We start from the raw sequence: 12,897 nt of genomic DNA, 5'->3' as shown, positions 1-12,897 counted from the left end.
AAACCTCACAGGTCTCTTCTTCACAAGTACAGAGCTTTCCTAACCTCACAGGTCTCTTCTTCATATGTACATAGCTTTCCCAAACCTCACAGGTCTCTTTGTTACATGTGCATAGCGTCTTAAATCTGTCTACTTTACATGTAGTATTTCACATATATACATTTTGCCAAGCCTATGAGATCTCTTAACTTACTCCTTTGGTCTTATACAAAGTTTTGATTTAACTTTAATTAACATTACCTGACAGCTTTCAGTCTGTGACAAACAAGAACTCCACAAACGGCAGCAAACATGAGCCCATTATTTCTTATAAGTTTCTGATCACAAACACCCACAAAGGACAGAAATCTTCTAGTTATGGCAGACAATTAATAATTGTGCCACAGACAGACACACAGATCTCTGGGGCACAGTCACATTGATCTCCCAGACTAGAAGTGTCAATAAAACAGGTCAGCGTTCTGGTGACAAGATGTCTGGGATTATGAGCAGCGATGGGTCAATACCAACTGTCCGGTGATTGCTCAAAGTGAGAAAAAGATCATCTTTGCCTTGTGGTAAAGATGTATTTGTTATGTCTGCTGTCTGAGACCTGAGCTGTAGAGGTTACTGGGAGAAATTTAAAGCACAGTGTTATTGTCACACCTCTCCTGCTTCTCTGTGATACATTAATTGCATGTGGTGACAGCGCTGGGTCCAGTTAGTGACAGGAACATTTGCAGCCAACATAACTCTTGGGAGTTCACTTGCAGAATAACTACAAAAACAAATGAACCAATTCTGCTACTGTATACATTTGTCAATTTTCTACATGAAATTTGTTGTCACAAAAAGTTGGCAGTGGTCACCTGGTGTGAGTAAATGTACATTTGTTTGAGTAGAGACTCATCGAAGCCTCTATGTACATATCAAATTCACTATAGACGCCCAAGACCCTTTGTTTTAAAGGTCAGAGTCCCCTCTTTAAAATAAAGCCCCTATAAAAGTTTTAATAATCAGGTTATTACTAAGGTAATTAGGGATCACCTGGTATCAATAAATATGCCACTATATGCACATCAAAGTTATATTTATATGGGATAGCCCCTTTTGCTTTTGAATATAGAATATTAGAAATCACACATTTTTTTTATTAAAATTTTAATAGAAATATAGATTTGTTTTCACATTTTTTGTTGTGGAGTCCTCAAATGCCATGGTATATACATATAATAAATGGTATAGTTTAAATCTGCCAGGTCGGGTAAAAACAAATGTTTTTCTTTCATTATTCAGATAGATTTTTAATTAATTTTAAGCAACTTTCTAATTTACTCCTATTATCAATTTTTCTTCGTTCTCTTGCTATCTTTATTTTAAAAGCAAGAATGTTCGCTTAAGAGCCGGCCCATTTTTGGTTCAGCACCTGGGTTGCGCTATCCAGGGTGCTGAACAAAAAATGACCCAGCTTCTTAGCTTAGATTCCTGTTTTTTAAAATAAAGATTGCAAGAGAACAAAGAAAAATTGATAATCGGAGTAAATTAGAAAGTTGCTTAAAGGGACACTGTACCCAAAAAATTTCTTTTGTGATTCAGATAGAGCATGCAATTTTAAGCAACTTTCTAATTTACTCCTATTATCAATTTTTCTTTGTTCTCTTGCTATCTTTATATGAAAAAGAAGGCATCTAAGCTTTTTTCTTGGTTCAGAACTCTGGACAGCAGTTTTTGATTGGTGGATGAATTTATCCACCAATCAGCAAGGACAACCTAGGTTGTTCACCAAAAATGGGCCGGCATCTAAACTTACATTCTTGCATTTTAAATAAAGATACCAAGAGAATAAAGAACATTTGATAATAGGAGTAAAAAAGAAAGTTACTTAAAATTGCATGCTCTATCTGAATCACGAAAGAAATTTTTTGGGTACAGTGTCCCTTTAAAATTGCTGCTCTTTCTGTATCATGAAAGAAAAAAATGTGGGTTAAGTGTCCCTTTAAATGTGAACAGTAACTAAAAACTCCAAAACAACTATGCGCAGGGGTGGAAGTGGCTCAGCAGTTAAGGGGTTAACAAATAAATTCTTAACAAACCCCATGAATAAATATTGTTTGAAAGAAAATAAAAAGTTTATTTTTTTATGTTGAATGATTCATCCAAAATTGTTTTTTTTTTTTAGACTTGTTTGCAGTACTGAATTATTAATTTCTGACAAATTATTCTGAACGAATATTCTGAAAAATTATGTGCTGCATTATTCAGTATATACTGAATATAAGTTTACATTTATGTTTGTTTTTGTTAAAATGTTACTTTGTTGTGGGTGTGCGCAGTGTCACCTGTAATTAAATACTTATCGATAGCATGTGGGGGCCACGTTAATCTGATCCTTTTTCACGGAATCCAGGGCCTCGCTAATAGGATGGTCAGCGCGGGAGATCCCTGAAACTGCGCTAAAGGACCTTCTCTAGACTCCAGCTGCAATAATCCTCCTATAAGCGCGGCCCTGGACTATGTGAAGAAAGGTTGGATTAGCTCGGCCCCCACCCCGCTATAGGTAAGTATTATACCATCTAAAATTAATTTAAAGGATAATGAATATATACTAATGAATTTCGTTAGTATATATTCCTTATTTTTTATATTAGCGCACTCATTTGGATATTCGTTTTGTTAAAAAGGAACCGTATGCACTCCATTCCTTCCCCCTGTGCACATGCCTTATAGCCACAAGTTGTCATACTTGGGGTTTAGACAAGTAACATGCCCAAATAGACTGATATCAATTCTAGGACTCCTTAAAGGGACACTAAACCGACATTTCTTTCTTTTATGATTCAGATAGAGCAGAAATTTTAAACAACTTTCTAATTTACTCCTATAAACATTTTTTCTTCTTTCTCTTAGTATCTTTATTTGAAAAAGCAGAAAAGTAAAGCTTATGAGACAGCCTATTTTTGGTTTAGCACCCTGGATAGCGCTTGCTTATTGGTGGGTACATTTAGCCACTAATCAGCAAGCTGTACCCAGGTTCTGAACCAAAAATAAGCCTGCTCATAACTTACATTCTGCTTTTTTCAAATAAAGATACCAAAAGAACAAAGAAAAATTTATAATAGGAGTAAATTAGAAAGTTGCTTAAAATTGCATGCTCTTTCTTAATCATGAATGAAAAAAATTGGGTTCAGTATCCCTTTAAACCGATAAAAAAAATACCTGAAGGGTGAATAATTACTAGTCACATATATAATATAGTACTGCTTATCTAAATAAAATGAAATTCAGTTTGAAAGTTGTGTACGTACCTTACAGACAAGGCGATGTCACATTTCTATGTTCATCATGCACAGTAATTTGTCGCCTCTGAGAGTGTCTCATTACTATTAAAACTCATTTCACGTCTATGTCAATTTAACATCTTGAGCTCTGGAGCACTTGTAGCATTCTGCAGTAATGTCTTTTATCTTGTTATCAAATAATATACAACAGCCCAATGCTATCTGGTGTTGCAGATTAAACAAATGTCAGTTTTGGACAAGAGGGTTGCACATATTTTTTACTAATGACTACGCTTTAGACAGCACAAATCACAGCGTATTACTGCATCTGAAGCCATATGACACATCAATGATTTTGTAGAATTTTACACTTTAAAAAGTCTGATTATTATTTTGTTGTCAAAACATAACCATACAGATATGTTGGAACAGGAGTATTTCATAGGAGCATGCTTTTTGGACAGCGAAACGCATTGGTAACAGTGATTCATTTTTCAGAACTAAGACTCATTATGGGCAAGATTACAAGTTGTGCGGTAAACCCAGTGCGTTATTACCGCTAAAAATGTGTCCTGCGAATTCCATTGTACCGTTATTACAAGTTACCAAAAAACTTTCTTTTGTCGGGCGGTATGGTGCGGTAAGCTGGATACCGCACACAAACCAAGTTCCAACTTTGCGTGCTTGTGCACGTATACCCCCATAGAGATCAATGGAGAAAAATGTTTGAAAAAAACCTGTGATTGGGAAATTGCGATCGCAATAACGCATTCCCCACGGAAGTCTATGGAGAAAATTAAGTTTTGAAAAACCTAACATAAGCCTCTAGTCTAATAACATCTAATCCGCCGTCCCCCCACACTCAATAAAGCAATTAACCCCAAATCCGCCACCCCCCCACATCGGCAATACTAAAATAAACCTTAACCCCTTATCTGCGACACCCCCCCCCCCACATCGCAAATACAAAAACAAACCTATTAACCCCTAATCTACCAACCAGCCACATCTCGACTATCTAAATTAAAATATTAACCCCTAAACCTAACACCCCCTAACTAAATTAAAGTTACAATATATGTGATTACATGTGTTACATAAATATGCGATTTTATTAGGTATTATTGATTTTCAAGCTCTTAAAGGGATATGAAACCCCACTTTTTTTTTTATGATTCAGATACAGCATGCTATTTTAAGCAACTTTCCAAGTTACTTTTTATATATAATTTGATTCTCTTGCTATCTTTTGTTAAAAATAATACCAAGGCAGGTTTAGGAGCAGAAATGCACTACTGCGAGCAGGCTACTGATTGGTGGCTGCATATATACGCAACCTTTATTGCACGTGAACTCTGCTCTTTGGCTTTATACACGTCGGGGTGGTGCGCATATTACAAGTTGAAAGGTAAACGTTTACGCTCTTATGCTAACCCGATGCGCGCAAAGTGCAGAAGTTAGAATATTGCAGACGCGTTAAAGTATTCCCCCAAAGAATTCAATGGAGCGTGAAAAGAGGGGAAAAAAAATAACATCCAACAAGTCGTCCAAAACCAATCGTGTTTTCTCAAGTGTGCTAACCCGACATGAAATATTAATATTTCCCATTCCAATGTCCTTCACATAGCTGAATATGTTCTATTTTTTAATCAATATATATTTATATATATTTTTTTGGTAAAATATATATATATATATAGAGGTTTGTCTATATAAATATGTGTGTGTGTGTATGTATATATATATATATATATATATATATATATACTGTATATATATATATATATATATATATATATATATATATATATATATATATATATATATATATATATATATGAAGCAAGAAGAAAAAGTTCCTTTGTTAGTGCTGCATATGATAGAAACTGCTCAACTTCACATAGAGCAATTAGATTTAGCAAGGGATTCATGCAAAACGCAATCAAAGTTCCTGTTTATAAGGAGTTGAACACACACACACTGTCAGCCAGTTCATGGAGGTAAATAAGCAAATAAGCAAAGAAGCAAGCAAATAGCTGGCAACAGTCAAAGGAAGGAGGTAAATTTTGCAGGTGTACAACCGGATGCTTATACTCACTATTCCCGGGTAGCTATTTGTTTCAGCATACCCTCCGTGATATAGCCCTTACACTCGCTTGCAATCCTCCTGAAAAGAAAACTGTGCTGCCTTGAAACTCGCTTCCCAATTCTCCACTCCACAATCGCGGAAACGGCTGCAACTGTGTGCCTGCTGTGTCAGTCTAAAGTTTGATGTCCACACGTGTTAGCGTGTTAGCGTCGGGACGTAGCATAGCACTTCCCCATGCGTTCTGGGACTATGATGTCATCTGTATACGCCGCAGATCAAAGAAGGAAGTCCCCCAACTCCTTGGTAATATGTAAACGATAAAGAAGGGATCCAGGCGTAATCTTGATTACGCCTGGATCCCTTCTTTATCGTTTACATATATATATATATATATATATATATATATATATATATATATATATATATATATATATATATAGATATAGATATAGATATATTTAAAAATACTTAGAACACATTTCCCTATGTGAAGAACATTGGAATGGGAACTATTTACAGTACATAAACCAGTAAACACTTTATTAAATACTAGGCGATAAGCCTGCCCAGAGAGCAGTCTATTTTAAAAAAAAAAAACTACAACCCTCAAAGCAAAAATTACAAAAAATAAAAAATTTAAAATTACAGAAAAAACTAAACATCCAAAACATCCAAAATAAAAAATGTAAAACAAAACTAATACCCCTATAAAAAAAAAACAAAAAAAAAAATAACCCCCCCCCAATCTAATACTAAACTACCTATAGCCCTTAAAAGGGTTTTGTAGGGCATTGCCCTGAGTTAAACAGCTCTTTTACCAATTAACCCCAATTAACCCCTAACAGTAAAAGCCCCCCACCCACCAAACCCCCCAAAATAAAAAAAACTATCACTAAAAAAACCTAAAGTGCCAATTGCCCCAAAGGGGCATTTGTATGGGCATTGCCCTAAAAGAGCATTCAGCTCTTTTACTGCCCTTAAAAGGGCAATCAGCTCTTTTACAGACCATTAAATCCCTAATCTTAAAAATAAAAAAATAAAAAAAAATCCTAACACTAAGCCCCAAATAGGTACTCACCTTTCCTGAAGTCCGGCGGAGAAGGTCTTCTTCCAGGTGGCTCCATCATCTTCTATCTTCATCTGGAGCAAAGGCGGCACAGAGCGGAGGTGCGGAGCTGTGGATCCTCAGCGGCGGTCCTCACCTGTGGCGCAGAGGTGCGGAGATGTCTTCCTTGAAGCATGGATCCTCATCGGTGGTCTTCAACGGCAACGGTCCTCGCCGGCATGGATGCTCCTCTTCCTCCATTGTCTGTCGTACACTAAAGATTAAATGCAAGGTACCGCAATCAAATTGGGGTACCTTGCATTCCTATTGGCTGAAATTTTAAAATCAGCCAATAGGATTAGAGCTACTGAAATCCTATTGGCTGTTCAAATTAGCCAATACGATTTCAGTAGCTCTCATCCTATTGGCTGATTTCACAATTTCAGCTAAAAAGAATGCAAGGTTCCCCAATAAATATGGGGTACCTTGTATTCAATCTTTAGTGTGCGAAGGACGATTGCATGAAGAGGAGCCGCCACGCCGCTGAGGACCACCACAGTTAAGGACGGCAGCTGAGGATCCACGCATCGGGGAATCCTGCGCCGCCTTCACTCCACATGAAGATGGAAGATGATGGAGCCACCTGAAAGAAGACCTTCTCCCTTAGACTTCAGGAACGGCGAGTACCTATTTGGGGTGCAATCCGATATACGGCATAGGTTTCGGCGCAAGCGAGGGAACCCGCTTTGACAGACCCCTCTGTCAGTACTGGAAGGGTTAACTTTGTTCAGCTTTGAGAAGCTATTTTCTAAAGACAGGTTTCGTGGCAGCAGCTATTGTTTACTGTAATTAAGTTTAAGTGATAAGCGTTCACATTGTTTAATCACCTCCAAAGTTCAGACTGCCAGGTGTGAAAAAGGACTCCATTGTTTTCTTGTGTTTAATTGCTTATCTGGTTAAGTAATGTAATTCCATTATATCCTGTAAAAGGGCGTCTTCCCTCTATCTAATCTCTTCCAACCCCCCATCTGGTCTCCTAGGGGACTTCTGCATAAATACTGGGCATATAGCCCTCAATAAACACATTCTGTTTTACCTTCAAGATGGAGCTTGGTCTCATGTTTGGGGGGAATTAGCTGGGTTGTGTGTTGCTGATCCCATATTCAGGACCTCTTTCATCTGGTATTAACCCTTGATATCTGGTGATACCGTAACACCCACGCCACCCATAATTTCACCTTGCACATCGGGGTATTACATATACCCCGCCGGCAGTTCCTAAAGTGCCGTAAGTCTGATAAACTAGCGATGTCCAGAAATAAGCGTAAGTACAAATTTCTGCAGTCGCCAGTAACTTACGGCACTTTAGAAACTGCCGGTGCCTAAGAAAACTAACTAAAATTTTAAATCTCCCGTAACTGTCTAACATGCTTACCAAAAATAAGCCCGACACGTATACCCCTATATATCCGCAAGCCCCCCTCTCACTCCTAATAATAAATGTATTAACCCCTAAACCACCATAACCCACACCGCAATAAACCTATTCTAGTATTAACCCCTAAACTGCCATAGCCCACATAGCCTATTAAATATATTAACCACTAATCTGCTGCCGCAAACGTCGCCGCCACTATAATAAAGTGATTAACCCCTAAACCTAACCCTAACATCCCCCTAACTTAAATATTATTTAAATAAATCTAAATAATATTACTATTATTAACTAAAGTATTCCTATTTAAAACTAAATACTTACCTATAAAATAAACCCTAAGATAGCTACAATATAATTAATAATTACATTGTAGCTATTTTAGGATTTATTTTTATTTTACAGGCAACTTTGTATTTATTTTAACTAGGTACAATAGCTATTAAATAGTTAATAACTATTTAATAGCTACCTAGTTAAAATAATTACAAAATTACCTGTAAAATGCTGTAAGCTAAAGACACGACCTTGAGACTTCCGGAAGTGGGAGGAGCGGTGAGAGACGCGCGAAACCTGGCATCCTAGAGGAGTGTGAGACACCCGTCACCACCACCCGCTATGATCCTATGGCCATAGGTGTAGAGCAAAACACTGCACCGGCCCTTGGCTGCTAAGAAATTGGGCAGCGGACATCGGAAGTCCGGTATAGCCACCCGGCCCATTTGCTGGGGCCACAGCTTGTATTCCGAAGAAGAAGTTAAGGAGGAGTACTGGGTGCAGAGTGACCTCAAGTACTGGGTGCAGACGACTGCATGAGGATACACATTGCTGGAAAATCGTAAACCGGTAGAAACCGTGCTGAATGGAGGATTAGCTGAGGTACTCCCAAGACCCTAAGGTGGCCTGTGCTGGGGTGAGGTGGGTTATACTGCCCCACTCCAAAACGGACTACCTGGGATAGGAGGACAGTGCGGAGAGAAACCAAAGTCAGCAGCAATACACTTCACGCTGAGGTGTCCGGAGGTAACAGGAGCCTAGGGAGAGGAAGAGAGGAAAAAAGTGTGTTTGCTTACACCCATAAGTGACCCTAGCCTTGGAACATTGGTATCTACCACGCTTGAACAAAGTGAAGGAGCCTGGATAAAGTAAAGGCAGATAAGTACTTTCTTTTTTGAGAATATCCTCTTGCACAGTTAAAAAAAAAAAAAAAAAAGAAGAGGCGAGCTTAAAAATTTAAGGAGAGATCACAAAAGGAAGCTGTTTTTCCCCAATAAAGTTAATAAGGGGTAAAATTTGAGACAACGGACCTATTGGTGAAGCTTCTTTTTTCTTTTCTTGTTTTTCTTTTTCTTTTTTCATCCTGATATTTACCTTGGCATCTGAAGAAGGCTTTCCTTATACAGGGGAGACAATACAATAAAAACTTATTGATGATCGTTTCCTTCCATAATTACAGACAGATTAAACAATCTGGCACTACCCCACTTGTTGAAAAAAAGAAAGAGAGCAAGCCCTGTTAGACACTTGGGGTACTGGAATACTTCGGGTACTGGATGTTATTCAGTCTGACTGATAATATAAGTGACACTATTCTGTTGCTAAGTGAAATAGTGCCTACATTGTTTCTTTTTTAGCACTGTATATTTGTTGCAGTTACTGCAGATTTAGAGCTAAAAAGTGTGATAATATTAATACAGCTGGATTTAGTAAATTCCCACCAATAGTATTTGCATAAGTTTAAAACATGAAGTGGATAACAAGATGATACTATGCTTTTCTAAAAATGACAATGGTATTGATACAGTATCTTACTGTTTGAACGAAAAATTGCTATAATTGTACTATTTCAATTCTCTGGGCTATTGTATACACTACGGTTGGCAGGAAAATGTGGAAATTTATTCAGTATGCTATACTGTTAAAATCAACCTACTATAAGAGATGCAGATAAGGTTTTATGGACACTGAATAATATATTGTGTATACTTAGATAAGCTGCCCGTAGTTAACTGTAGGGGATACCATATATTATGTAATTATTTTCCTTCTTTTTTTGTGGAGTTTAGAGATTTGAACTTACAGAAAATTGGTATTAAAAAACTTAGAATAGGCAGCAGGATATAGTCAAGATATATATATATATATATATATATATATATATATATATATATATATATATATATATATATATATATATATATATATATATATATATATATTGGGATACTGTATTTTACCCAGTAAGCTGAAAAAGTTACTTTCTGGTATAGCTATAGTAAAAGGTATGAGGTTCATACCCTCTTTTATAGAAGTGTGCAATTAACTGTTTATTCTGTAAGAAATTTATAGACATTCAGAGTACAAAGTGTGGTTTTGACGGTTGTAGCAAGCCTCTGCAAAAATACTGCTCTATACAAAGTGTGATAAAGGTATTTAAGTTTGTATGAGTCTGTAAAGGTAATAGCAGTACTATTCGAACCAATTCTAGTTTGAATTTGAGGTAGAGATATCAGGTTGAGGAGAATATTCAAGTAAGGAAAGAACCGAGAGAATTTATCCTTTATTTATTGTTTCCCTCACTGTAGCATTGTATTAGACATAGTCCACGCCAGTCTAGAATAGTGGCAATATCACTGTAGCACTGTAAGTTAGTCGACACGTTTCTCCTTTTTTTTTTTTGTTTAGTTTTGCTCACATTTTGTAGATATAACCACTACATAATCACTCAGTAGGCTGACCATATTTCCTTGAGACAAAAACGGGACATTGAGATGTCAAAAACGGGACGATGTTAATATTCTTTATTCATAGGAAAAAAAGTAAGATTTTAACAAAAGTTAACTTTTATGACATGAATATAAACTATTGAGCCAACAATTATCCTTCAGTTACAGAAGAACTCATACAAAATTTTTTAGGTAGACATAGAGCTATAACATTTAAATACCAATCCACAGTGTTTTCACAATGTTCCCATGATCTAAATTGGGAATGTGACGTGTATATGTTTTAATCACATGCCCTTAACTCAATGTTTCCAAAATTGAAATTATCCTCTATGTTGTCAAGGCAAATTTCCCCATATTAACCGTTTTTAAATGGTAAAAGTGTAGCCTCTGAACAGGCATTTGGTTTAAAGATCTGGATTAGTAATTGTAGATTTTTTTTAACTGAGTTGCCCAAAATCATTGTTACATGGTGGAAGAACTGAGAAAAATGTGCAAATAGTTACTTGATAATAACCGTTATTTATAACGTCTGTACAACCAGCACTGCAACAGCATAATAATAAGTATAATTAATGACAATTTAATTGATTGACAGACACAGACACTGGTCTTACCTTGGAAGTGCACAATTCTTGCAGAACTTAGACAGTTGATCTACTTGATCACTATGTTTGTATGTTCGCACTGTGACACAAGAAGATGGCAAGAATTATCTCTCTGGTGATGGTCAGCCGCTAATTCGGATGATGGCAGAGGCAGATGATCATCACATCTGATGATGACAGATCTAGTCCGACTCCTGTCCTTACTAGGCACTAGCTAGTAGTTCTAACTTCCCTCTCATGACCAGTCTCTCTCCTCAGCTCAGTCTGACAGCTCATGACTGAGTACTGACCTGCTGTCACTTGCTTTCAATGATCACACCCCTAATTTTGAGCATGGGCAGCATAGACGCGGTGCTGTGGATCATGTGGGCACGGCCATCCAACTCTAACCCTGCAGTTAAAAAAAAAAAAATTCCCTCCCCGCCGGCGGGGAATTTAAAAATGCTTAGTAAGTGGTGTGTGTGCTAAAAAATTACACTTGCGCTGGCTGCACGGACTGATAACCCTCAAAACGGGACAAAATGAATATTATTAACAAAACGACGGGACGGGGGGAAAAAACATAAAATAACGGTACTGTCCCTTTCAAAACGGGACATATGGTCAGCCTATCACTCAGGCTTTTCTAGCCTTGTAAATATAGTGTATGTTTGATCACTCATACAGGGAGTGCAGAATTATTAGGCAAATGAGTATTTTGACCACATCATCCTCTTTATGCATGTTGTGTTACTACAAGCTGTATAGGCTCGAAAGCCTACTACCAATTAAGCATATTAGGTGATGTGCATCTCTGTAATGAGAAGGGGTGTGGTCTAATGACATCAACACCCTATATCAGGTGTGCATAATTATTAGGCAACTTCCTTTCCTTTGGCAAAATGGGTCAAAAGAAGGACTTGACAGGCTCAGAAAAGTACAAAATAGTGAGATATCTTGCAGAGGGATGCAGCACTCTTAAAATTGCAAAGCTTCTGAAGCGTGATCATCGAACAATCAAGCGTTTCATTCAAAATAGTCAACAGGGTCGCAAGAAGCGTGTGGAAAAACCAAGGCGCAAAATAACTGCCCATGAACTGAGAAAAGTCAAGCGTGCAGCTGCCAAGATGCCACTTGCCACCAGTTTGGCCATATTTCAGAGCTGCAACATCACTGGAGTGCCCAAAAGCACAAGGTGTGCAATACTCAGAGACATGGCCAAGGTAAGAAAGGCTGAAAGACGACCACCACTGAACAAGACACACAAGCTGAAACGTCAAGACTGGGCCAAGAAATATCTCAAGACTGATTTTTCTAAGGTTTTATGGACTGATGAAATGAGAGTGAGTCTTGATGGGCCAGATGGATGGGCCCGTGGCTGGATTGGTAAAGGGCAGAGAACTCCAGTCCGACTCAGACGCCAGCAAGGTGGAGGTGGAGTACTGGTTTGATCTGGTATCATCAAAGATGAGCTTGTGGGGCCTTTTCGGGTTGAGGATGGAGTCAAGCTCAACTCCCAGTCCTACTGCCAGTTTCTGGAAGACACCTTCTTCAAGCAGTGGTACAGGAAGAAGTCGGCATCCTTCAAGAAAAACATGATTTTCATGCAGGACAATGCTCCATCACACGCATCCAAGTACTCCACAGCATGGCTGGCAAGAAAGGGTATAAAAGAAGAAAATCTAATGACATGGCCTCCTTGTTCACCTGATCTGAACCCCATTGAGAACCTGTGGTCCATCATCAAATGTGAGATTT

This window comes from Bombina bombina, chromosome 7, assembly GCF_027579735.1.
Source record: "Bombina bombina isolate aBomBom1 chromosome 7, aBomBom1.pri, whole genome shotgun sequence".
Lineage (NCBI taxonomy): Eukaryota > Metazoa > Chordata > Amphibia > Anura > Bombinatoridae > Bombina > Bombina bombina.
This window is presented reverse-complemented; position numbering follows the sequence as displayed.